This window comes from Hyperoodon ampullatus (genome assembly GCF_949752795.1).
Source record: "Hyperoodon ampullatus genome assembly, chromosome: 1".
In the NCBI taxonomy this organism is placed as follows: domain Eukaryota; kingdom Metazoa; phylum Chordata; class Mammalia; order Artiodactyla; family Ziphiidae; genus Hyperoodon; species Hyperoodon ampullatus.
Window position 1 is genome coordinate 208,197,046 of NC_136914.1, and position 27,744 is coordinate 208,224,789.

Below are 27,744 nucleotides of genomic sequence, written 5' to 3' on the forward strand. Positions count from 1 at the left end.
GAATGATGTTGGCTGTGGGTTTGTTATATATGACCTTTATTATGTTGAGGTAAGTTCTCTCTATGCCTACTTTCTGGAGAGTTTTTATCATAAATGGGTGTTGAATTTTGTCCAAAGATTTTTCTGCATCTATTGAGATTATCATATGGTTTTTATCCTTCAATTTGTTAATATGGTGTATATAACAATGATTGATTTGCATATATTGCAGAATCCTTGCATTTCTGGGATAAACGCCACTTGATCTTGGTGTATGATCCTTTTAACGTGCTTTTGGATTCTGTTTGTTAGTATTTTGTTGAGTATTTTTGCATCTATATTCATCAGTGATATTGGTCTGTAGGTTTCTTTTTTTGAGACATCTGTGTCTGATTTTGGTTTCAGGGTGATGGTGGCCTCGTAGAATGAGTTTGGGTGTGTTCCTTCCTCTGCAATTTTTTGGAAAAGTTTGAGAAGGATAGGTGTTAGCTCTTCTCTCAATGTTTGATAGAATTCACCTGTGAAGCCATCTGGTCCTGGGCTTTTGTTTGTTGGAAGATTTTTAATCACAGTTTCAATTTCAGTGCTTGTGATTGTTCTGTTTAAATTTTCTATTTCTTCCAGTGTCAGTCTCAGAAGGTTGTGGTTTTCTAAGAATTTTTCCATTTCTTCCAGGTTGTCAATTTTTTTGGCATATTCTTGATTGTAGTAGTCTCTCATGGTCCTTTGTATTTCAGCAGTGTCAGTTGTTACTTCTCCTTTTTCATTTCTAATTCTACTGATTTGAGTCTTCTCCTTTTTTTGCTTCATGAGTCTGGGTAATGGTTTATCAATTTTGTTTATCTTCTCAAAGAACCAACTTTTTGTTTTATTGATCTTTGCTATTGTTTCTTTCATTTCTTTTTCAGTTATTTCTAATCTGCTCATTATGATTTATTTCCTTCTGCTAACTTCGGGGATTTTTTTTTTTTGTTCTTCTTTCTGTAATTGTGTTAGGTGTAAGTTTAGGTTGTTTCTTTGAGATTTTTCCTGTATCTTGATGTAGGTTTGTATAGCTATAAACTCCCCTCTTAGAACTGCTTTTTCTGTATCCCATAGGTTTGGGGTCATCATGTTTTCATTGTCATTTTTTCTAGGTATTTTTTAATTTCCTTCTTCATTTCTTCAGTGATCTCTTGGTTATTTAGCAGCTTATTGTTTAGTTTCCATGTGTTTGTATTTTTTACAGTTTTCTTCCTGTAATTGGTATCTAGTCTCTACTGTTTTGGTCAGAAAAGATGCTTGATACGATTCCAATTTTCTTAACTATACTGAGGCTTGATTTGTGTCCCAAGATATGATCTATTCTGGAGAATGTTCCATGAGCACTTCAGAAGGTAGTGTATTCTGTCATTCTGGGATGGAGTGGCCTATAAATATCAATTCAATCTATCTAGTCTAATGTTTCTTTTAAAGCTTGTGTTTCCTTATTTATTTTCATTTTGGATGATCTTTCCATTGGTGAAAGTGGAGTGTTAAATTCCCTTACTATGATTGTATTACTGTCAATTTCCCCTTTTATGGCTGTTAGCACATGCCTTATATATTGAGGTACTCCTATGTTAGTTGCATAAATATTAACAATTGTTACACCTTCTTCTTGGATTGATCCCTTTATCATTATGTAGTGTCCTTCTTTGTCTCTTGTAATAGTCTTTCTTTTAAAGTCTATTTTGTCTGATATGAGTTTTGCTTCTCCAGCTTTCTTTTGATTTCCATTTGCGTGGAATGTCTTTTTCATCCCCTCAGTCTGTATGTGTCCCTAAGTCTGAAGTCGGTCTCTTGTAGACATCATATAAAAGGGTCTTGTTTTTGTATGCATTCAGCCTGTCTGTGTTTTGGGTTGGAGGATTTAATCCATTTACATTTAAGGTACTTATCAATATGTATGTTCTTGTTACCATTTTTTTTTATTCTTTTGTGTTTGTTATTGTGGTTCTTTTCCTTCTCTTCTGTTTCATGCCTAGAGAAGTTCCTTTAGCATTTGTTGTAAAGTTGGTTTGGTGGTGCTGAATTCTCTTAGCTTTTGCTTGTCTGTAAAGGTTTTAATTTCTCTGTCGAATCTGAATGAGGCCCTTGCTGGGTAGAGTAAACTTGGTTGTAGTTTTTCCCCTTTCATTACTTTAAATATGTCCTGCCACTCCCTTCTGGCTTGCAGAGTTTCTACTGAAAGATCAGCTGTTAACCTTATGGGGATTCCCTTTTATGTTATTTGTTGCTTTTCCCTTGCTGCTTTTATTTATTTTTTTCTTTGAATTTAGTTTTTGTTAGTTTGATTAATATGTGTCTTGAGCTGTTTCTCCTTGGATTTATCCTGTATAGGTCTCTCTGCGCTTCCTGGACTTGGAAGCACAGAGAGTCATCTCAACCTATGACACACATTTTCTTCAAGCTCAAAATCTCTATTCATTTCTGACGTTAATAGTGAGTATTTCATTAGCTAGCATTATTGCTCCTGTATTATTTGTCTGGATCAATAGTTCCAAAATGTTTTCATGTTTTGAAGGACATCTGATTCTTTAAAAATAACAAGTTATCAGCAACTGCATTTATTGCAGTTGTTTCTACAGCCATAGAGAGCATTTTGAAGTGGCCAGTGGCTCTTATAGAATCTAGAGTGTAGAATAGTTGTTAATAGCTCTGTCTCTGGAGTTGAGCAGACCATGATTCAGTACAACAGCAGATATGAATGTCTCCAATAGAGATTGTATAGCTCTCTAAGTCTAAAATATTTGCTACATAGCTCTTTAGAGAAAAAGGTTTTCTGACTCAGTATATACCAAATATTTTTATTGATGGGTGTTTATGAAATTTTTATTTTTTGCTACTATGAACAACACTGCAGTGAGCATCTCTGTGCAAATACCCTTTCATTTTTGCACTTGTCCAATGATTTATTTAGAATATATTCATAGGACTGTAATTTCTAGTTCAAAGAACTTAGGTCTTCCCCCAGTCTGTTTTAAACTGTTACCAGTCTAAAAAGAAGAGATAATCAAGTCTGCTTTCAGTTCAAAGTATCGAAAATTTGAAGGAAATAAACTCTCATTTCAGATTGACCTTGGCATGGACATTCCACAGCTTGATGAGAAATGCTGGTATCTTCAGAAAAAAGACTTTGGGATTTAACCAGGCAGGTATAATGTGCTTGGGCTTCCAGGCTTGATTCTAGACACTTGCATTTCAGGCACTGTCCAGGCTGACTCTCAGGACCACCTGAACTTGAAGAAGGCACACTGGCTATTGCCTTACTCTGTAACAAGAGGTGATGATCAGGTCAGAATAAATGTTAACCTGGCTCTAAAAGGGCTGTAGTACATGAAGAGAGAAGATGATGGAGTTAGAAGCATTGAAAGCAAGGCTTACATAATACCTGGGGGAATATTCAAGCTTCTCATTTAAGGCAGGGCTTTTTTTTTTTTTTTTTTAAACATCAGAAATTGTCTTTATTTCATCTCAGTTCTTTTTTTTTTTTTTTTTTTTTTTTTTGCATTACGTGGGCCTCTCACTATTGTGGCCTCTCCCGTTGTGGAGCACAGGCTCCGGACGTGCCGGCTCAGCGGCCATGGCTCACGGGCCTAGCCACTCTGCGGCATGTGGGATCTTCCCGGACCAGGGCACGAACCCGTGTCCCCTGCATTGGCAGGCGGACTGTCAACCACTGTGCCACCAGGGAAGCCTGTCATCTCAGTTCTTGAATTAGACTTTGGGTATAGAATTCTACATTTAAAGCTATATTTTTAACTTTTTTTGAATGAAAGAATCCTTAAATTCTACAGTGTTTTATAGTTTTCAAAAGTTTCAAATTGATGATTTCATATAATCTCATAATAACTCTCTTTTAAAAAATCCCCTACCCCTATATTTCCCCTCCTCCCTTCCCCTCTCCCCACTGGTAGCTACTAGTTTGTTCTCTATATCTATGAGTCTGCTTCTTTTTTTGTTTGTTTCATTCTCTAGTTTGTTATATTTTTTAGATTCTACATATAAGCAATATTATATAGCATTTGTCTTTCTCTGTCTGACTTATTTCACTTAACATCATGTTCTCCAAGTCCATCCATTTTGTTACAAATGGGAAAATTTCATTCTTTTTTATGGCTGAGTAGTATTCCATTGTATATGTATACCACCTCTTCTTTATCCATTCATCTGTTGATGGGCATTTTGGTTGCTTCCATATCTTGGCTATTGTAAATAATGCTGCTATGAACACTGGGGTGCATGTACCTTTTTGGATTAGTGTTGTATTTTTTTCAGATATATACCTTGGAGTGGAATTGCTGGGTCATGTAGTAGTTTTTAGTTTTTTGAGAAATCTCCATTCTGTTTTCCACAGTGGCTGCACCAATTTACATCCCCACCAACAGTGTAGGAGGGTTTCCTTTTCTATACATCCTTAACAACATTTGATGTGTTATTTGGTGAGAAGTGATATCTCACTGTGGTTTTGATTTGCATTTTCCTGATGATTAAATATACTTAGCATGTTTTCCTGTGCCTCTTGGCCATCTGCATTTCCTCTTTTGAAAAATGTCTATTCAGTCCTTCTGCCAGTTTTTAAATTGATTTGTTTGTTTTTTTCTTGTTAAGTTGTATGAGCTGCTTATATATATTGATATTAATGCTGTATCGGTCATATGGTTTGCAAATATATTCTCCTATTCAGTAGCTTGTCTTTCTGTTTTGTTGATAGTTTCCTTTGCTGTGCAAAAGCTTTTAAGTTTAATTATGTCTCATTTGTTTATTTTTGCCTTTGTTTTTTGGTTTAGGAGATGGATCCAAAAAACTATTGCAGCAACTTATGTCAAAGAGTGTTCTGCCTATGTTTTCCTCTAGGTTTTTTATAGTATCTGATCTTACATTTAGGTCTTTAATCCATTTTGAGTTTATTTTTGTATATGGTGTTAGATTATTTCTAATTTCATTGTCTTACATGTAGCTGTCTAGTTTTCCCAGCACAACTTATTGAAGAGACTGTCTTTTTTTGCATTGTATATTCTTGCCTCCTTACCACAGATTAATTGACCATATGTGTGTGGGTTTATTTCTCTTCCATTGATCTATGTGTCTGTTTTGTACCACTACCATACTGTTTTGATGACTGTAGCTGTGTAGTATAGTCTGAAGTCAAGGAGTATGATTCCTCCAGCTCTGTTCTTTCTCAAGTTTGTTTTGGCTATATGAGGCCTTTCGTGTTTCCATATAAATTTTAGAATTATGTGTTCTATTTCTGTGAAAAATGCCATTGGTATTTTGATAGGGATTGCATTGAATCTGTAGATTGCCTTGGGGTAGTGTGATAAATTTAACAATATTAATTCTTCCAGTCCAAAAGCATGATGTATCTTTTCATCTGTTTGTGTCATCTTCAGTTTCTTTCATCAGTGTCTTATAGTTTTCAGAGGACAGGCTTTGTACATCTTCAGGTAGGCTTATTCCTAGTTATTTTACTCTTCTTGGTGCAGTGGTGAATGGGATCATTTCCTTAATTTCTTCCTGATTGTTCATTGTTAGTGTATAGAAATGCAACAGATTTCTGCACATTAATTTTTATCCTGCAAGTTTACTGAATTCACTGATGAACTATAGTAGCTTTCTGGTGGCATCTTTAGGATTTTCTATTTATAGTATCATGTCATCTGAAAACAGTGACATTTTTACTTTTTACTCTCCAATTTGGATTTCTTTTATTTCTTTTTCTTTTCTGATTGCTGTGGCTAGGACTTCCAAAATTATGTTGAATATATGTGGCAAGAGTGGACACCCTTGTCTTGTTCCTCATCTTAGAGGAAATGTAAAGCAGGGCTTTTAAATCATGTTTTATTTATGGTTAAACACCATCACAGCCCTTCTCTAATTTTTCCTTATCTATTAAAAATGACATCTGGGGATTACCTGCATTCTTTTTGTTTTTGAATCAATTATATTACCTGAAGTTGATAAGTAGATCTTGTAGGAGATTGGCACTTGTCTAATCTAAGCCTGTCTTAGTTTTTCTCCCAAGAGGGCTTCAAACACCAGTAAGCCCAATACAGGTTGGATCCTACAGCAAGAAGAGCATCATAAAGTATTTACTTTATGCCATCAGCCAGCCTCTGTTACAACCAGTCTAGTTTTAACCCTGTAGAATAGAATAGACCCCTTAAGATGAAGTCCTGGCACAGGTAATAACTAGCATGTATGAGTACCTACCATGCTTTTTTTTTTTTTTTTTTTTGAGGCACACGGGCCTCTCACTGCTGCAGCCCCTCCCGCCGCGGAGCACAGGCTCCAGAGTGCAGGCTCAGTGGCCACGGGCCCAGCTGCTCCGCGGCCCGTGGGATCCTCCCGGAGTGGGGCACGAACCTGCATCCCCCGCATCGGCAGGTGGATTCCCAACCACTGCGCCACCAGGGAAGCCCCTACCATGCATGTTTGAAATGTTACACTATGAACTTTATATTTTATATTCCAAGTCATACTGCAAGGTAAGCCCTATATTTAAAATTAAAATATTAGAAAGAACTCTAGCCTGGGAAAATCAGTGAAACTCAAATGCTGGTTTTAGCTCTATCATCATATCAGTATCGATGACTTTTTTTCTTGGGTCTCAGTTTTCTCAGCAATGGAATAAAAGAGTTAGACTTGATGCTCCTATTTCCTTCAGGGTGATACTCTATGATTATGTGCCTTTTCATGTTAAAAAAAAAAAAAAAAGCCCTGAGGAACTTCCAGGGAAGAATTGTTCTCAAATCTCAAAAGATGCCTCCCTTGCATTTTATTGAACTTTGGACATCTAAAAACCAATACTCAAAATGCCTTTTTTTGGATGCCTCATATATAACATACACAGGCTTTCAGAACCCTCTCTTGCCAAACTGGATTACTAGTTCTGAATTACTGTATTGAAAGGTGGATTTCTTTGTAGTGTTTCCTAGAAACTTTGTCAAGGCAGAACGAGTGTGTTAATAAAACATAGGATGAGAAGTTTTGTGTTGTATACACTGTGTTTCTTAGCATTTCTGCTGCTTTATGTAGTCTGGCTGTCCCCAAGCAATCTTGAATGTATCTGAAATTTGGTGAAATTTAGTTAGAAGAAAAGCTCATCTTTGAAGGTCTTTTCATATGTAATCTACCTTGTACCTTCCTCTCTTCCATCTTGACTCCTCCCCCAACTCCCTATGCATGTGTCCAGGATTCTCTCTATTGATTTCTGAAATCTAACGGGTTAAGACTCATGGGTTTTGTCTTTTAAAACTAGAGAAACAGAGTCATTTGTCTCCTCTTTCTCTCTGTTAATTGATCATGATAAGGTGTGGTTGACACCATATCCTTCAGTTTTGGCATGGCCTATCTCCTGAATAGATTGAAAATGGATATGCTGTACCTGGTCTCTCAGCTGTCCTTAAATCAAGGAGGGGAAAAGTCGCTTAATCTATACCAAATAAACCTAAGGGGAGACGAGTGGAGGGCTTCTTGTAAAGAAGCAAACAATAGGATATTCTACTTTCTGTGTTTGACATGGTTGTAGTATAATGTGCTATATTGGCAGCCATGTTGTAACCATGTGGGAATGCTTTTGAAGATGGAGGACAACATGCTAAAGATGGATAATTAGGAAGACAGAAGCCCCTGGCCACTGATGGTGTCACATATTTGGTTAATGAACACTCCTTTGAACGCTCTACACTTGCATGAGATAATAAATGCACTTATTTTAAGTCAATTTTACTTTGAGTATTCTGTTAATTGAAGCAACATGTTTCTAGTTATAGTTCTCAAATTCATCAATGGCTTTCTAAGGCTTTATCTTCCCCCAACTTGCTATATTTTAGTTTGCTATTATAAAAAATGATTCATGTCAGGACCACAGAATGGAGACTTAGGACTCTGAGGGTCTGCAGGAAGGGAAGGCTTTTTGGATGTAGAAAACATAGTTGAGCCATCAAAAGTATATTCAATGTTTTACTGCAATGAAAACATAAATTATAGTTTTATATAGTCTTTAACTGACTAGAAATCACAGAACTAAGATCAAAACCAAGGAACTTTTGATCGCTTGGAGAGATTAAAATCTCCTGTCCCAGAGTCGTGAGACAACAACATGCCAAATTACAGCACAATATTTCAGAAGCAAAGCTAGGTACTTGCATATTCTCCCTCTACCCTGAATTTTGAGTCTAGTATGTCACATGCCTAGGTCATGTATGGACATCCAGGTGGACTGTGAATAACTTAGACCTGCCAAGATCTGGAAAGCACAACTATTTCCATCTGGTCTTATTCACCAACACAGAGTGGTCTAGGGAAAATTCACAAAAACAGTTTTAGCTATGTATCTAAATTGTGTCCTTGTATCTTGATATTTTTAATCTTTTTCTTGGTTTGGTTACATCTTTTTTTCCTGTAAACATTATCCTGTATATTAGAAATTCACTAAAATATTGTATCTGTTTCCTTCTCTTAAATATGAATTTAGCACTGAATTCAACAAGGTTTGATTTTTCTTTTCAAAGAAGCTAATTAGTGGCATAAGTTTCTATTTGAAAACTTTTGGATTGTACAGATGCAATGGAATTTTAGCACTTCTTTCTGAAAGGAAGTTACTGATTTGTAAGAGAACATTAATTTTCAGTTTGTGCCTCCCGCCTCCATGACCTCTTTGAAATATTTCTCTGGGTCCTTCTGAGAGCTGTGGTCCACTATACAGGATTCACTATTGAGCATCTTCAGATTGATAACTTTTTGAAACCACTGAGCAATTTCCTTTAGGGAAAAAGTGTGCAGAGATAGGGAAAACAGAAGACTTCAATGTAGTTTTTGATTAGATATGACCACCTCCCATTTGCCAGGATGTTCATCTTTGTAGCATTCACATAAAACAGGTAGCCACCATTTACTAAGGGCCCACTATGTGACCAGGGCTTCAAATGTATTAGCTCCAACCCTCCCCCTTAGAATAGCAGTTATCACCATTTCAGCGTTGTGGAAAAATTGTCCAGAACAGTTAAGTAACTTGATGAACAATACCATCTGGAGGTTTGGCAAACTGAGCCTAACATCCAGGTTTTCTAATTGCACACTATGGCTCTTAACCACACTGTGCTACTGAAAACACATACACACACATATATGCACACATGTGAGTACTCACATCCACAAAGAAAATTTTTGTCATGATCAAATTAAGTGCATGGAGGAAGGGAAAATAAATGAACCAGTGAGGACAGAAGTCTATGGTGTAAATATCTTTTTCATACCAAATCCTGCAAAACATCTGTTGATTATTGGAAAGTAAGATTTTGAGTCAGGCATGTGAGCTCCAGTTTGGAATACAGGATGTTATGGTAAATTTCCTGTGACCAGATAATGATGTATAAAAAAACAGACTGCAAAAAATCTAGTAAGAACAAACCAAAGTTGATTCTATTAAAATTTGGTTAAAGATTATACACTTAGCTAATAATTTTAAAGAACATTGTCATATCAATTGGTCATATCTTCTACTGTTTATAATTGACATATGTCCCTAGTTCCATTGTCAATTCAGGATCTATAGTATGCTCACCTATTTTCAAAACCCAAACATTTTATTAATTAAAAAAATTGAAGTATAGTTGATTTACAATATTATGTTAGTTTCAGGTGTATAGTAAACTCATTCAGTTATATATATATTTTTTCTTCAAATCATTTTCCATTATAGGTTTTACAAGATACTGAATAACAGTAAATCCTTGCTGCTTATGTATTTTATGTACAGTAGTTTGTATCTGTTAATCCCATACTCCTAACTTACACTTCCCTCCTCCCTTTACCCTCTGGTAACTGTAAGTTTGTTTTCTATGTCTGCAAGTCTTTTTCTGTTTTGCAAATAACTTCATTTGTATTACTCTTTAGATTCCATATATAAGTGATATAATATTTGTCTTTCTCTGCCTGACTAATTTCATTTAGTATAATATTCTCTCCATTTATCCATGTTGCTGCACATGGCAATATTTCATTCTTTTTTAATGGCTGAGTAATATTCCATTGTGTGTGTGTATGTATGTGTGTGTATATATATATATATATACACACACATACATACACACACACCACATCTTCTTAAACCAATCATCTGTTGATGGGTACTTGGGTTATTTCCATGTCTTGGCTATTGTAAATAATGCTGCAATGAACATTGGGATAAATAGTGCTTCAGTGAACATTGGGGTACATATATCTTTTGGAATTAGAGTGTTTGTCTTTTCTGGATCTATGCCCAGGAGTGGGATTGCTGGATTGTATTACAACTCTATATTTAGTTTTCTAAGGAACCTCCACACTGTTTCCCAGAGTGGCTCACCAATTTACCTTCTTACCAACAGTGTATGAGGGTTCCCTTTTCTTCACACCCTCTCCATCCTTTATTATTTGTAATCTTTTTTGATGATAGCTATTCTGATGGGTGTGAGATGATACCTCATTGTGGGTTTTGATTTGCATTTCTCTAATAATTAACAATGTTGAGCATCTTTTCATGTACCTGTTGGCCATCTTTATGTCTTTGGAGAAATGTCTATTTAGGTCTTCTGCTCATTTTTTAATTTTGTTCTTTGTTTTTTTGATATTAAGTTGTATGAGCTGTCTGTATATTTTGAATATTAACCTCTTGTTCGTTGCATCATTTGCAAAGATTTTCCCCACTCTGTAGGTTGTCTTTTTCTTTTGTTGATGGTTCCTTTGCTGTGCAAAACTTTTAAGTTTAATTAGGTGTCATTTGTTTATTTTTACTTTTCTTTCTTTTGCCTGATCTAAGGAAATATTGGTACATGTCTGAGAATGTTTTGCCTGTGTTCTCTTCTAGGAGGTTTATGGTGGCATGTCTTATATATAGGTCTTTAAACCATTTCAATTTTATTTTTGTATATGGTGTGAGGGAATGTTCTGATTTCACTGATATACATGTAACTGTCCAGAATTTCCAACACCACTTGTTGAAGAGACTGTCTTTTCTCCATTGTATATTCTTGCTTTCTTTGCTGTAGATTAGCTGACCATAGGTGTGTGGGTTTGTTGAAACAATTTATTTTATCCTGAAGAATTAATGATATTTTAACCTTGATTTTGAAAATAAATTATACTTGATTTCAAAAGGAAAACTGTGAAAGTAGACATTACTCTTGAGCTAAACAGCATCTAGAAAAGTGTCTAGCACTTATCAGTTGCTTAATATTTAATGATATCGTCAATGAATGTCAATGTCAGTATATTAATCTATCTTTGTAAAATATTCAGAACGCTTATTAATGTTCAGAAGTTAAATGGGCAACAGCAAAACATCAATATCAATATTATATTTTATTTAAACACATTATTTGTCACAATATTTTATTCTGCTAAGAATGGAGTGAAAATAGTTTTACATATGAGTCTTTCACCAACATACTGCTTTTCAGCAATCAATATTGACAGTATGCTCTGTAGAACCACAACAGAAATAACCATTAGAATCTATTCCCCAAGGAGCATTTGTTGGAGGGCAGAGTAATGATTTTCTGTACCCGAGTTCCATTTTAGAATATTTTCTAAAACCTTATAAAACATGTTCCAAAATTAATGGATTTTTTTAAGGAGGCTGAAGCTCTCTAAAATATTCATAAATTGAATTTTATAAGAAACAGTGATTTTATTAACACTGATAAAGAACAAAAGAATTGGTTGCTTGAGAGATTCAAAGCAACTTATTTCAGTAGCTAGTACTCAGTGGTTTTCATGAAATAAAATTAGTCTTATTTTGGAACAACAGGAAGTAGATAATAGAAAATAAGGTTAAGCCTGATTCAAAAGTAAGACAGCATGGCTACCTAGCTGACAAAATAGTGAAAGAAAATGCCCAGCTTCTTTTTATGAATTTTTAATCTAGTTCCTTTTTATAATATTGCTAATGTTTCTGAAAGAAAGGGTGGGTGGGCATCAAAGCTTGAATTTTGGAGTCAAAAGCTTGGTCAGAGAATGAGATTGCCTTGTCTCAGAATGTGATTTGTTAGCTTAGGTAGTTTGTAATGCAAACGAAAGTTTTATTTTTCAGTTTTAAATAACAGGAGTTTTTGTTATGAAATATGTTTAAATGTTTTAAAAACAAGTATTTTCATATTTATTTCATAATTCCCAAATCACTAGTTTTCTTACTTTATGATTGAAATATGTTAAGAAATACTAGTCTATGCCATTTACATAAGCTTGACTAGAAGTTCTTTATGGAATACTGACTATGCTAAGAATCATGTGTGCCTAGAGGGCTTTTAACTTAGAAAGAAAAAAAAGGACTATTATTTACATGTATAAAGTATGGACTGAGACCTAAAGAAGAGGTACGATTATTCTCTAGGACCTACAGGAAGACAAAAGTCCTTGATTTCTCTGGGGAATTGAAATTTTCCCACTATTCAGAATTCTGGGCCCTATACATTATTCAATTGAAAGGGTTTTACTCCAAATCTTGTTATTTAAAGGAAAAAACTTTCTCCTTGATTTTGTGCATTTACTGTTATAAATACTCTTAGTTTTTTTTTTGTGTGTGTTTCCTTGGTTCTGTCCTGAAACTCAGAAGGTTGGATATATACCACCAAAATCCTCTGTATCATGCCCAAATTTAACTCAAAATCTAGTGAGAATCATTTATATCTTTGGCTCCTGAATTTGACTGAAGTTGGCTATAATTAATTATAGCTAAGAAGTGAGAATGATGTATGTGTGTGTGCATGTGTGTATAAAATTGAAGTCCATTCCAAGAAAAAGCACACATAATATTAAGAGATTTCAGCCATAAAAAAATAAATGACCAGGATTCAGTGTACAAAACTATTATACTTTATATTAAATGAGTAAACACAATTAGTCCACACCTTGCTTGTAGGTTCGTGTAAGTCTTTTCATATCACTGTTATATCAGACATTCATCCTTGGGAGTTAGTGATGAGGGAGAGTATAAGGAGAAAAGTACTGGTCACATACTATGATTGAAGTCATGCCCTCAAACATTAACCTTATCCCAGTCTTATGACTTCCACTCTAGGAAGATTCATCCTTCCTTACCAGCCATGAAAGAGTGAAGTTTCAGTTCGTAAAGAGAGATGATTGGATTTATACATTTTGTATTCCCTCAAGAATGAGTGTGAACAGTTAGAATGCTTACAGACCAACCCTCTGGAAATTTAGGAGAACAAGAGTTTAGAATAATCCTCTCATTATTATCTGGGAGAAAGAAAAACTCTTTAACTAATAATAGGTAACTAACTCTCTTGAAGAAAATGTACAAAGAAAATCACAAATTTGTATTTAGGTGAAAGGAAAGCACTATGACTTCAGAGATTAGTTGTAAATAGCTTAGGTTTAGAGGTTAAGTTAATTTGGAATGTCTTTGGCTGCAAGTAATAAAATGCCTGACTACAGGAACTTAAAAATTCAGGATATTGTTTTCCACATAAACCAAACTCCGGGTATGAGCCATCCAAAGTTGGTGCAACTGCTTAGTGATTCTGTCAGATGGGTGGGAAATGGGAGTGGAGTTAGCCAACCTACAGTGTTAGTGATTTTTCCCAACAATATCTAATGTGTTTCCTTCTACCAAATAAGGAAAGTTGTTATTGAAAAAATTCAAACCTCTTTATTTTTTAAAGGACATTCACAAATACCATTTAGTCTTCCATTATATATGTCGACTGAAAACAAAATGTACAACCTAAAAGTTGAGAGTTATGTTTTATTTGGTGGACATTCTGAGGACTTCAAGCCCTGGACACAGCATCTCAGATAACCCTGAGAAACTGTTCCAAAGAGGCAAGGGGGGTGCCAGGATATAAAGGAGTTTTACAACAAGGACCAGGTAGTTGGAACATCAAAAGATTACTGTTAAAGAAAACCAGATATCTCAGGTTAAGAAATTTAACATTTTTCCACATATGGGGAGATGCAAGAGTCTAGGCTCAACTGAAACCATTCCTCTGATATGGACTTCAGCTATTGGGAGACCAGTATACGGCTTTTATCCATCCTGAATCCCCTCAGGGTGCACAGTTGAGGGGACTGCAGTGGCTGAGGGCTTGGCAGAAGGCAGCTTATTTGTCTCTATCCTGAGTTCCCTCAGGGCTCATGGTCCAGGACACTATAATATGTCCTGGCTTGATGGCTGCAATGTCCTTTGATTACTGAATAGAGCAGAGAATACTTTTTATTGACATAGATGTCATAATTGACAAATTATATTAAAAACATGTCCTAATTAAGTATTTCTAGCACTTTTTACTTTAAATATTTTGCGATTATAATTAGCTTTCTAATTATTCACAAATCAAAAAAATATTTTGGCTTTTGGTTTTTTTTTTAAGGTTTCATTATAGGATTTTATTTTTGTAATGTAATGAAAGTTCTGAACTACAAATCAAGATACTTGGGATCTAAGTGAATAGGCTTGAGGATCAAATCAACCTAGGTTCAAATCCTTGATTCACTTCTTACTAACTATAAATTCTCCTGAAATAATATTGAATTACCAAACCCCATGAGGGCACCCCTCATGATATTTCTTAAATAAAGGAATTAAAAAGACCTTAGTCATGTCATTCTTTCTTTTTCTCCCACTATAGTGGTTGTTATGGATCTAGATCCAAAGGACATGTCAGTCAACTTGATAGAAATACAACTAACTCTTTGAAGCTTTTTATTTTCTCTCCCCCTGATTAACTATTCTCTTGCTGTCCCTCTTTTCTATCTAATTTTCATTTGGGTATTTACAGTTGCCCAGTTTAGTTATATATTCCCATAATGTGGAGAAAAAGTATCTGTCAAAGTGAGTTGACTTACCTCAACACTGAAGATAGAGTATTTATAGTCACCAGTCACCCCCCTCATGGGGCATACTCTCAGAGATGCAGTTCTTGACTTCGCTGAGATTTTCTTCTGTTCTCTTTGGTCCAGTGAAAAGCAGTTTCATTGTTTTCCCCTCTCCCTGCCACTCAGTGCCTCCTATCTCTCCCTATCTCTCTTTCTGCCTTCTCTGCTTGTGTGTGTGTGCTTTAATTTATGGTAGAGCCCCCACTGTCTCGTCCTCTTGAATTTGACTATTGATAGATATCCAAGGGCACAGAGGGAAAAGAAAATGCAGGATTTTTTCACTGTCTTGGTCTTTTGTTGCTTCAGACTTCTCTTAGAATGAAGATAAGAAAAGAAAACAAATTCTGTTATTAAAGAAAAAAATTTAAGAACTAAAAAATAAATATAGGAAAGTCTAAGGAATACCCATTGCACATTCAAACAGCTAAGTTTTGGCTTTGATGGAGGAGGTTTTACTCCTTCATCAGGGTAGAGGTATAGAGATGGAGAGAGCAAAGTTATTGACCAAGATAGCCTTAAAATTCCCCTCAGTTTGACTAAAGTTTAGCGATTTTTTTTCCTGACTGTAGGTCCCTCCCCTCCCTTTTCTCAGAACTTTTACTTTAGAAAAGTTGCAAATTATTTTCTGCCCCTTTTGAAATGTACATAAATCTCCTTAAAAGCCTTTTGCCCTTTTAGGACCCAGGGAATGTCTTAATCAAGGACCTGGTAATTGTTCCTTTGTAAAATTTTTTTTTTGATGTTCAATAATTTTTTTTATTAGTTTCTGCTTTATAACAAAGTGAATCAGTCATACATATACATCTGTTCCCACATCCCTTCCCTCTTGCGTCTCTCTCCCTCCCACCCTGCTTATCCCACCCCTCCAGGCGGTCACAAAGCACCGAGCTGATCTCCCTGTGCTATGCGGCTGCTTCCCACTATCTATCTACCTTACGTTTGGTAGTGTATATATGTCCATGCCTCTCTCTCGCTTTGTCACAGCTTACCCTTCCCCCTCCCCATATCCTCAAGTCCATTCTCAAGTAGGTCTGTGTCTTTATTCCCGTTTTACCCCTAGGTTCTTCATGACCTTTTTTTTTTCCCTTAAATTCCATATATATGTGTTAGCATACGGTATTTGTCTTTCTCTTTCTGACTTACTTCACTCTGTATGACAGACTCTAGGTCTATCCACCTCATTACAAATAGCTCAGTTTCGTTTCTTTTTATGGCTGAGTAATATTCCATTGTATATATGTGCCACATCTTCTTTATCCATTCGTCCGATGATGGACACTTAGGTTGTTTCCATCTCCGGGCTATTGTGAATAGAGCTGCAACGAATATTTTGGTACATGTCTCTTTTTGAATTATGGTTTTTTCAGGGTATATGCCTAGTAATGGGATTGCTGGGTCATATGGTAGTTCTATTTTTACTTTTTAAAGGAACCTCCATACTGTTCTCCATAGTGGCTGTACCAATTCACATTCCCACCAGCAGTGCAAGAGTGTTCCCTTTTCTCCACACCCTCTCCAGCATTTATTGTTTCTAGATTTCTTGATGATGGCCATTCTGACTGGTGTGAGATGATATCTCATTGTAGTTTTGATTTGCATTTCTCTAATGATTAATGATGTTGAGCATTCGTTCATGTGTTTGTTGGGAGTCTGTATATCTTCTTTGGAGAAATGCCTATTTAAGTCTTCTGCCCATTCCTTTGTAAAATTGATCAGGGAAGATAATACTCCTATCTCCCAATTTATATGTGGAAATAGAAACCTAATATAGGTGTGTGCCTTGCTCAAAGCTGTAAACTATCTCCTGTCTTGAAGATATAAGTAAGTTTTCTTTTCCTTTGGGTAACGCCAAACACAAGTGGCTTATGATTCCTCCACCTACCTCTTAACTCCCCAGCCCTTTGTTTCAGCAGTGTTGAATTCAATCTCTCCCTTACTGCAATAGTCTTAAATAAAACCTTACTTACTTATCTTTGCATGGTACAATTTTACTTTGACATTATCTGTCCTCAGAGGTTTGTGAAGTTTGTTCCTGTGAATGGCTTAAGAGACTAATCAAGGTACAGGCAAAGTCAACTGGTTCAGTATACTCAGTGGTAGACTTCTCAAACATCCTGTCCCACCCTGCACCCACCCCACCCTCCTCTTCAAAGACATCACCTACAAGTGGCAATAATATAATCAGAATCCCTATTGGATACTTAGTCTACATCTACACCAACCAATATGCTATCCCATCACCATGAGTGACCATCAAGTGTTTGAAATGTGACTAGTCTTGAGTGTCCTGTAAATGTAAAATGTACCACATATTTTTGCATTTATTACATGTTGAAATGGTAATATTTGTAGTACTGTGTTAAATAAAACATATCATAGAAATTAATGTCACCTGTTTATTTTTAGTCTTTTCAATGTGGCCACTAGAAAATTTTAAATTATATATGCAGCTCATTTTATGTTTTTATTGGATGGTGTTGGTCTAGAGACAGCCTTTTAATTTAAAGCCAGAAGTAGTTTACTATGTTTGCCTCTAGAAGCTGAGCCAGAGAAGCTTTTGTGAATAAAAGAGGAAGAAGATGTCTATAGGGGAGGCAGCAGGAGATGGTAGAAAAAGAAAAGGTTTTGGTATAAGGGTAACCAAGATTTTAAACCCTAGGCTCCACCGCTTTCTGCTGTGCAACTAGGAGGAAATTATCTCATCTTGGTAAACATCAATTTTCCATCCTTAAAACTAGATCATTTTACCTCTTGCTGAGTCCTTAAAAATATTCACTGGGACAATTTATATGAAGTGTTTAGTAAATGCATGTTTAATATAGGGTAAACTAAGGAAAAATCTATGCCAACAAAAGACTCACTAGAGGACATGCTGCATCCCAGTAATGTTTTTCCATATCTCTCTTTTTTAAGAAAAAATTAATTTTTCCTTGGTTATAAGGATCAATCACTCCAACCAGTGGTTACTCCACTCACTGCTTATTGATTCATCAGCATGAAAAGCCCAAAATTGTTAAGTGGCAGTCTCAGCATCCAGTTAATAGAATAATTTTATTTTGTCACCTGTTGGAAGTATTCCTCCATTAAGAACAAAATTTCTAAAGCAAAAGAACCCAAATTTGTGTATTAGTAAGGAAAAGCTTTTCTAATGGACCATTGGGGCCACAGTTAGAATAACACCCACCATTTGCATGATTTGATCCCTGGATCCATGAATCCTGGAAGTAGGAGAAAGATTGCTGTATGTTTATCAGAGATTCAGAGAATATAACACCCTAAAGGCAACAAATTCAGAGCCTTAAAGTGTTTTCATCCTCTGATGCTATCAGTTGAGGCATCTTTAAAATGCTGTCTTTTAATCTTTCAAGCCAGCTCCTTCATGACGATGGAGAATGTGGTAAGAGCAATGAATTGCATTGGTTTGAATCTACTACCTTGCATTATTTTCTCTAAAATGAGTTCCCTAGTCAGAAGCAACACTAAGTGGTATGCATGACAATGTCTTCAAATGGGGGTTTTGGCAGAATCATTGTAGTCAGGAAAGAAAATATGTAATAAAAATAAGTGCCTATTTCAATGAGAAGAAAGTACCGTCTCTTTCATAATGGAAATAGTCCAGTGTAATCAGTTAGCCTCTTAGTGGCTTGTTGGTCACCCTGGCTAACTGTGGGCTCAGTGTTAATTTGTGCTGTTGGCAGGTTGAGTTCCCATCAGTAGCTGTAGCCATATTAGCCTTGATGAAGTGAAATCCAAGTTTCTGAGACCATATATAAACTCTAAACCTGTCACCATGGCCAACTAGTTCATGAGCCCATTGGGCAAGGACAGGGAGGGCTGGGGAGAGACGGTAGCTAACATTCATTAAATATTTTATCGTATGTACTTGATTATTGATACTAATAAGAGTCTCTCTAAGCTGAGGTTAAAGCTCTCTCTAAGCTGAGTAAAGATTAACCCAAGCCCATTGTCACTAGTTTTACCATTGTCTTCTGTCTAAATATTTGAGCATCCAGACACACCATTAGTCACTGTCCACAAATTAGAGTAGTTCCATGCCTTTGGACATGTTTCCTTAAAGGCAAAATTCACTGTCTTTTGGGTTGAGCACATTTTTTATTATAAATTAACTCAAGTATTTAACGTTTGGGTAAACTTCCTCTGCAGTAAACCAAGTACATTGTGACATCTGAGCTTGATTCAATGCAGACCACCCCTTAGTTCAGTTTTCAGATATTTGACTAAGAAGGCTGATAGACCTATTCCACACAGCTCCAGCTTATTAAATCCAGGAGTTTTGGCAGATATACCCATTTGGAACAGTTGCTTTAACTCAACAATATATTCTTTCCATTCTGATCCAAAATCCTCATAATCCATTCCCATATGTATTCCAGTTCTGATGAAGTAAATTAGCAAAATCTTATAATTCTGTTGATTTACAGCCCCTTCTCAGGGTTCACACCTTGGATCCATTCTCCTGGGGCCTGTAAGTACTAAATCTGGTTATAAACCTAGATGTCATGAGATATTGTGTGGATATGTTTTGAGCAGGATCCCTATTAATTCACAAGGCAACTATTTCAAGAGAACCTGTTACAGGTTCTTCAGGAAGAATAAAAATAATCCATTCACGTAGGGCAGAATGAGCTTCTTCTACTGGTAACTGAGATTCCGCAGAGCTTCATAGTGCTCAGTCTCATCTGAATTTTCCATTGTATTTACATTACAATTTCCAATGTGCCACTCCTTCCCAACAATATTCTAATATTAATATAAGAGAACCCATAAAGTTTATTAGTTTTGTGTTTTAGATTTTTAGCAATCTTCATGCTGAGACTAGAGGAGATATGGGTTACTTTCAGGGCAGAATAGAAGTATTCTGGTTTCTTATTCAAATGTTTATCTGGGAATTTGAAGCCCTGAACTCCACTTTTGTTTTCTCCCATAAGCACATGAGCACTCTTAGAAGCACCCCCACAAACCCACAGTTATTACAGTCTTTATTTCTACTGAGTTGTTATTTAGCTCTGTGGTAACAGCTGGTTGATCACCCAAAGCCTTGCCTTCTGAAAGCATTTACTCCAAGTGGCTAAAGGTCTCAATTTTAGTAACTCCTGCCAAGGCCTAACAGGTACTAGGAATGTCCTGTTTACTCCCCATCAGGGGTGTCATTAGTCCAGCTAAATCTTTTCAGATCAATAAACCAATTCCATATTTCTATCCTTAAGTTTCTCTTTCCATGGAACCACTTCTGATACCGAAACCTACATCTTTGAATCTTTAGTCATGGAGTATTAAGAGATTAAAGAACTGATTTTAGATATTAGCTCTGTGGCAAGAGCCGGAGAGATAAAAGTCAGAAATTGAGTCAGAGAATTAGAGAAAGTATAATTAATTGTTCCTCTGAGGCACTGCCACAGTTGAACACATCAGAGCTTCTGGTGAAATCTGAAAAGGCAAGCAAAATTCACCTGCTAAAATAGATCTAGAAGGGTGAGCTCACGGGGACTGTGACAGGAAGGTATGCTGTTATGTAATTACCATCTCTGTGGTTCTGCAGTTGTTCATCTAGTAGAGGGCTGATAGAAGCTAGGTCTGCAGTCTGGAAAATAATCAAGATACAAAGCAGAGGCTATCAAAGAGAAACTGGACACGCTAATCTGTACCTGTATGTAAGCATATCTGCCCAAGACAGCCTTCTGATATTAATGGCATTTGCTGTATTTCTTCCAATTCTCGTGTAACTTTCTCTTTTTGTCAACCCTAATCTGGTATCATACAGAGGTGGGCATTCTGTGATACACAGCTCAAGCCTAGCTAAGTTCGCACCTTAACCAAGTTAGCCTGGAGACATCCAGCATGTACATAACAATGTTTAGTTAAATAACTAGTCACTGTGTACCTTAGTATGGTCCTGTAGGCACTGCTCAGTTCAAGGTAAAGCTTTCTGTGAACTACATCTGACCTCTCAAATACCAGACAATATTTCTCTTTCCAGATTCTGAACTGTACCTCAGAATCTATTGATCTATCCACATTCTGGAGCTTTCTGACCTCCTACTGAAAAATAGATTACGTTCTTTATGTTTTGTGTCTGCTGAGTGTAGCTGCTGTCTCCTGGATTCTGATGTCTTGATCTTTGTTTGGCAGTTTATTTGTTTTGTTTAATCTATGTGGTTGGATAGCTTCTAGGTCAATAGCTTCTTGAGGAAAGGTGTGTGAGGGCAGGAGAAGGAGGAGGAAGAGGACATGGAAATGGAGAAGGAGAAGAGAGATTTCATGTCTGAAATTTCTCTTTATTCTGTTGTCACATGGGACCAGGAGACTTGCTGAATATACAATATTACATTGAGAGTAATTTTTATCATAATGTTATTGAATGCATGTATCTTATGTTTTCTCTCACTAATAAGCCTATTGAGATTCCTGATGCTATTCTATTTTCCATCCTGTCTTAGCTCTCTGGAAATCCTTATGGTCTTTTTAATTTTTGAATTCTGAAATTTGGCAAGGTATGACTTTGGATCCCTTTTTATTCCTGTATGGAATACTCAACCTACTACTTATTTAATCTGTAAATTAATCAATTATTTATTGATTTATTTTTCTCTTAAGCTAGTATTTAAAATAGGAAATCCAGATTAAACTTTTTTTAAAAAATTCTTATTATTTGTTAAGATGAAACAGACTCAGTATTCATTCAAACCTACTTTCCATTGTTTGATGCTGTGGAGACCATGATCTGCATGATTTTGATGGTTACCAGACCTACTAAATTGTAACAAACATGACTTCTATCCTAGGCCATGTTTGTTACACTTTGCACAAGTTCTTTCTTTTTCTCTTTCATTACACTCATCCAAATTGTACTAGTATAAGAAGGTTCAGTGCATGTCCCATGTCTTCTAGGGAGACTTCTGAGTATTCTATTTATTAATTTTCTCTTTCTCTCTGAACTCTTGAACCCCACACGTTACCAATTCTATATGTATGGTAAATAGTAGGCAGAAGAAACTATAATGTTCTAGGTAATGGTTTTTGAATCCAGCATAGTTTGGTCATTCTGAGTGCACTTATGTAAATATTTCAGAAAGCTTTATGATAGGTTACGGTATTTTTTTCTTGTTATTTTATTACAGACTATGCTTTTAGAGCAGTTGTAGGTTTAAAGTAAGATTGAGAGGAAAGTACAGAAACTTACCATATACACCCCAGCCCAATACATGCATACCCTCCTCCATTATCAACATTAATCACTAGAATAGTACATTTTTTTTAACTGAGGATGAACTTACATTAACACATCATAATCACTGAAATACTTAGTTTGCTTAGGGCTCACTCTTGATTTTGTTCATTCTATAGGTTTGGACAAATGGCATATAGCTATTATTTTAATATCTTACAGAGTATTTTCACTGCCCTTAAAATCCTCTATTACTGCCTGTTCAGCCCCCGAGCCCCAGCTGCTGATCCTTGGCAGCCACTGATCTCTTTATTGCCTCCATAGTTTTGCCTTTTACAGAATGTCATATGCTTGGAATCATATAGTATGAAGCCTTCTTAGACTGGCTTATTTCACTTGGTAATATGCATTTAAATTTCTCTCATATATTTTAATGGCTTGATAGCTCATTTTTTTTTAGTGATGAATAGTATTCCATTGCCTGGGTGTAACAGTTTATTTATGCATTTACCTGCTGAAGGACATCTTGGCTGCATCCATGTTTTGACGATTATCAATAAAGGTGCCATAAACATCCTTGTGCAGGTTTTTGTGTGGTCATAAGTTTTCAACTCCTGTGCCAAAGGAGCAAAATTGCTGGATCATGTGGTACGAGTATGATTCATTTTATATGTAATCACCAACCTGTCTTCCAAAGTGGCTATATTTGAGAGTTCCTACTGCTCCCCATCCTTGCCAGAATTTGATGTTACTAATTTTGTCCATTCTAACAGTATCTTATTGTTTTAATTTGCATTTCCCTGATGACGTATGATGTGGAACATCTTTTTAGATGCTTATTTGCCATCTGTATCTTCCTTGGTGAGGTACCTGTTAAAGTCTTTGGGCCACTGCTTAATTGGGTTGATTGTGTTTTTATTTTTGAATCTGTCTTTTGCAAATATTTTCTCCCAGTCTGTGTTTTGTCTTCTCATTCTCTGGATAAATGTCTTTTGAAGAACAGAAATTTTTAATTTCAGTGAAATCCAGCTTATCAATTATTTCTGTCACATATCTTGTTATTGGTATTGTATTTAAAAATACATCAGCACACCCAAGGTCATTCTAGTTTTTCCTATGTCATCTTCTATGAGTTTTAAATTTTTGCATTTTACATTTTAGGCCTATGATCCATTTTGAGCTATTATTTATGTGAAGAGTGTAAGTTTTGTGTCTAGAAGATTATTATTATATGTAATAAAATTTATAATAGGTATATATATATATATATATATATATATACACCTGTTTTATATAATATATATAGGTATATATATTTTAAATCTCAGCACTCTCAGGGGTGTGCACTTTGCCTCTTCAGTGTGCCCTTGAGTGGGTCCAGGTCTGCCAGGGGGCCCTCACTGGGTCCACAGGACCACATGGTATGGGCAGCAGCCTGCCCTTGCTCTCCTCACACCCCACTCCAAGGCAGTGCCTGCCACCCATGCTTCCGGCTCCAAGGCTGTCCCGCAGAGCCCTGGCACCTCATGCACACCCTATTATATATATTTTTTGCATGTGGATTTCCAGCACAATTTTTTGAAAAGTCTGTCTTTTCTCCACTGTATTGCCTTTGCTATTTTGTCAAAGATTCACTGACTGTATTTAGGCAGGTCTATTTCTAGGTTCTCTATTCTGTTTTTTTTTTTTCTTTTTTCCCTGTTCTTTCACGAATACCATACTCTCTTGGTTACTGTAGCTTTATAATCAGTCTTAAAGTTGGGTAGCATCAGTCCTCCAACTTTGTTCTTTAATATTGTTTTGGCTGTTCTGAGTCTTTTTTTTTTTTTAACATCTTTATTGGAGTATAATTTCTTTACAATGGTGTGTTAGTTTCTGTTTTATAACAAAGTGAATCAGCTATGCATATGCACATATCCCCATATCTCCTCCCTCTTGCGTCTCCCTTCCACTCTCCTTTTCCCACCCCTCTAGGTGGTCACAAAGCACCGAGCTGATCTCCCTGTTCAATGTGGCTTCTTCCCACTAGCTATCTATTTTACATTTGATAGTGTATATATGTCCATGCCACTCTCTCACTTCATCCCAGTTTCCCCTTCTCCCTCCCCGTGTCCTCAAGTCCATTCTCTACATCTGCATCTTTATTCCTGTCCTGCCCCTAGGTTCTTCAGAACCATTTTTTTGGTTGTTTTTTTAGATTCCCTATATATGTGTTAACATATGGTATTAGTTATTCTCTTTCTGACTTACTTCACTCTGTATGACAGACTCTATGTCCAACTCACTACAAATAACTCAATTTCATTTCTTTTTATGGCTGGGTAATATTCCATTGTATATATGTGCCACATCTTTATCCATTCATCTGTCGATAGAACTACCATATGACCCAGCAATCCCACTGCTGGGCATATACCCTGAGAAAACCATAATTCAAAAACAGTCATGTACTGCAATGTTCATTGCAGCTCTATTTACAATAGCCAGGACATGGAAGCAACCTAAGTGTCTATTCTGAGTCTTTTGACTATAGATACAAACTTTAAGGAATCAGTTAATTGATATTCATAAAATAACATGCTGGGATTTTGACTGGGATTGCACTGAATATATAGATCAGGTTGGGAAGAACTGACATCTTGATGATATTGAGTCTTTCTATGTAAGAGCAGGAAATATCTCTCCGTTTATTCTTTCTTGATTTTATTCATCAGAATTTTGCAGTTTTCCTTATATGGATCTTGTATATAAGGAAAACTACAAAATTCTGATTTATACCTAAGTATTTCATTGTGGGAGGGTTTAATATAAATGGTGTTGTTTTTAATTTTTAATTCCAATTGTTTACTTTTGGTATATTAAAAAAGTGATCAACTTTTATATATTAACCTTGTGTTATGCAATCTTGTTATCATTGCTTATTAGTCCTAGGATTATACTTTTTGTTTTTGTTTTGACTTATATAGTTTCTTGCTTTTTCGGCTCTGCCTTACTTATTAATGATGACAGAGGAACTATAAACACTTGAATATATAATGTCATATTATCTTATGTGTTACTCTTATTTTTCAAGTTGTGTTGTTTATTTACTATTCTATATTGCCTTAGTACATGGCTTTGAGAACATGGAAGGAATTTCAGAAATTCATGATTTCCTCTTTTTTATTACTTTCATCTTGTTCCAAAAATAAAAATTTATAGTATCATACAAGTTACTTATGAAAACAGTATCGATCATAATAAGTTAGGTGTGTTTTCTAGCCCAGAATGTGGTTTATTTTGGTGAATGGTCCATGCGAGCTTGAAAAAAATGTATAATCTGCCCTTGTTGGATTAAGTAGTCTATCAATGACAATTATATCCATTTAATCTACAGTGTTGTTGAGTTCTACCTAATTCATACATTTTTTATAGGGAGCTGTTCAACCTCCAAATATAATAGTGGATTTATCTTTTTCTTTGTGTAGTTGTATCAGGTTTTACCTCATGTATTCTGACACTTTATTTTTAGGTGCATACATATTGAGAATTGGTGTGTCTTCTTGGAGTATTGACCCCTTTATCATGTAATGGTTTACTTTATTCCTGGTAACTTTGCTTGTTCTGCAGTCTGCTCTGTTGGGAACTGGTGTAGCTATACCTGCTTTCTTTTGATTAGTGTTAACATGGAATATCTTTCTGTTTCCTTTTCCTTTTAATCTATATGTGTCTTTATATTTAAAGTGATTTCTTCTAAACAACATGTAACTGGGTCTTTTGTTTTCATCCACTTTGACATTCTCCATTGTTTAATTGGTGTCTTTATACCATAACCATTTAAAGGGATTATTAATATAATTGAATTAATATCTACCATATATTTTTTAAACGATTTTCTAGTTGTTGCCCTTGTTCTTTGTTTCTATTTTTGCCTTCCATTCCTTTTCTGCCTTTTGTGGTTTTACTTGGGTGTTATATATAATTCTATTTTCTCTCCTTTCTTATCATATCAATTAGACTTCTGTAAAAAAAAGGGACTGTCTTAGAGTTTGAATTTTACATTTACAAGTAATCTAAGTCCACTTTCTAATAACACTATACCACTTCATGGGTAGTGAAAGTATCTTATAATAACAACATACCTCTAATTACTCCCTCCCATCTCTTGTATCATTGCTGTCCTTCATTTAACTTATTCATAAATGCGTATATATATATATATATATATATATATATATATACACACACACACATATATGTATACCTGTGTATACACACATATATACACACGAGTGTATGTAATTGAATATGTTGTTGAAATTATTATTTTAAACAAACTGTTATCTGTAGATCAATTAAGAATAAGAAAAATAAAAGTTTTCATTTTATCTTCACTTATTCCTCCTCTAGTACACCTCCTTTCTTTAGATCCAAATTTCTGAACTATATAGGTTTCTATATTTCTGAAAAACTTCTTTTAACATTTCTTACAAGGCAGATCTACTAGAAATAATTTTCCTATATTTTTGCTTCTGTGAGAAATTCTTTAATTCTCCTTCAGTTTTGAAGGAAAATTTTGCAGACTTTAGAGTTCTAGGTTGGTGAGGTTTTTGTTTTGTTTTTCTTTTGTGTGTGTGTTTCTCTCAACATTTTAAATTTTCAATCCACTCACTTCTTGCTTTCATGCTTTCTGAGGAGAAGGTGGATGTAATTCTTATCTTTGCTCATCTGTAGGTATCATGTTTTTCTCCTCTAGTGTATTTCAAGATTTTTCTTTATCCTTGAGTTTCTGAATTTTGAATATACCTAAATTATTTTTTTGATATTCATTCTTTTTGATGCTCTTTGAGCTTCCAGGATATGTAATTTGGTGTCTGCCATTAATTGGGGGGAAATCTCAGTCATTATTGCTCCAAATATTTCTTCTGTTCCTTTCTCTGTCTTTCTAGTATTCCCATAATGTGTATTTTATGCCTTTTGTAGTTTGTCTACAGCTCTTGGATATCCTGTTCTTTTTTTTTTTCCTCCAGTATTTTTTTCTTTCTGCTTTTCACTTTTGGAAATGTGTATTGTCGTGTCCTCAAACTCATATATTTTTTTCTCAGCAATGTCTAGTCTACTAATGAGCCCATCAAGAACCCTCTTCATTTTTGTTACAATGTTTTTGATCTCCAGCATTCTTTTTGATTATTTCTTAGAATTTCCATCTTCCCACTTATATTATCCACCTGTTCTTACATGTTATCTACTTTTTCCAATAAAACCCTTAGCATACTAATCATAGTTTTTATAAATTACTGGTCTGATAATTCCAATATGTCTGTCATGTCTGCCTCTGTTTCTGATGTTCAGTCTCTTCAAATTTTTTTTTTCCTTTTAGTATGTTTTGTAATATTTTATTCAAAGGCAGACATAATGTATTGGGTTAAAGGAACTGTAGTAAACATGTCTTTAGTAGTGTAGTGGGGTGGGGAGGGGAAGCATTCTACCGTCCTATGGTTAAGTCTCAGTCTTTTGGTGAGCTTATGCCCCTGGACTGTAAACATCACCAGTGCTCTTCTCAGCATTCCCCCTCTCCCTTAAATAGGAAGGATAGCTGGGGAGACTGGAGTTGTGTATTTCCCTTCCCCTATGTGGAAGGCTCAAGAGATTGGAGTTGGCTAGTTCTCTTCCCTCATGTGGAAAGCTGGAGCTGACTA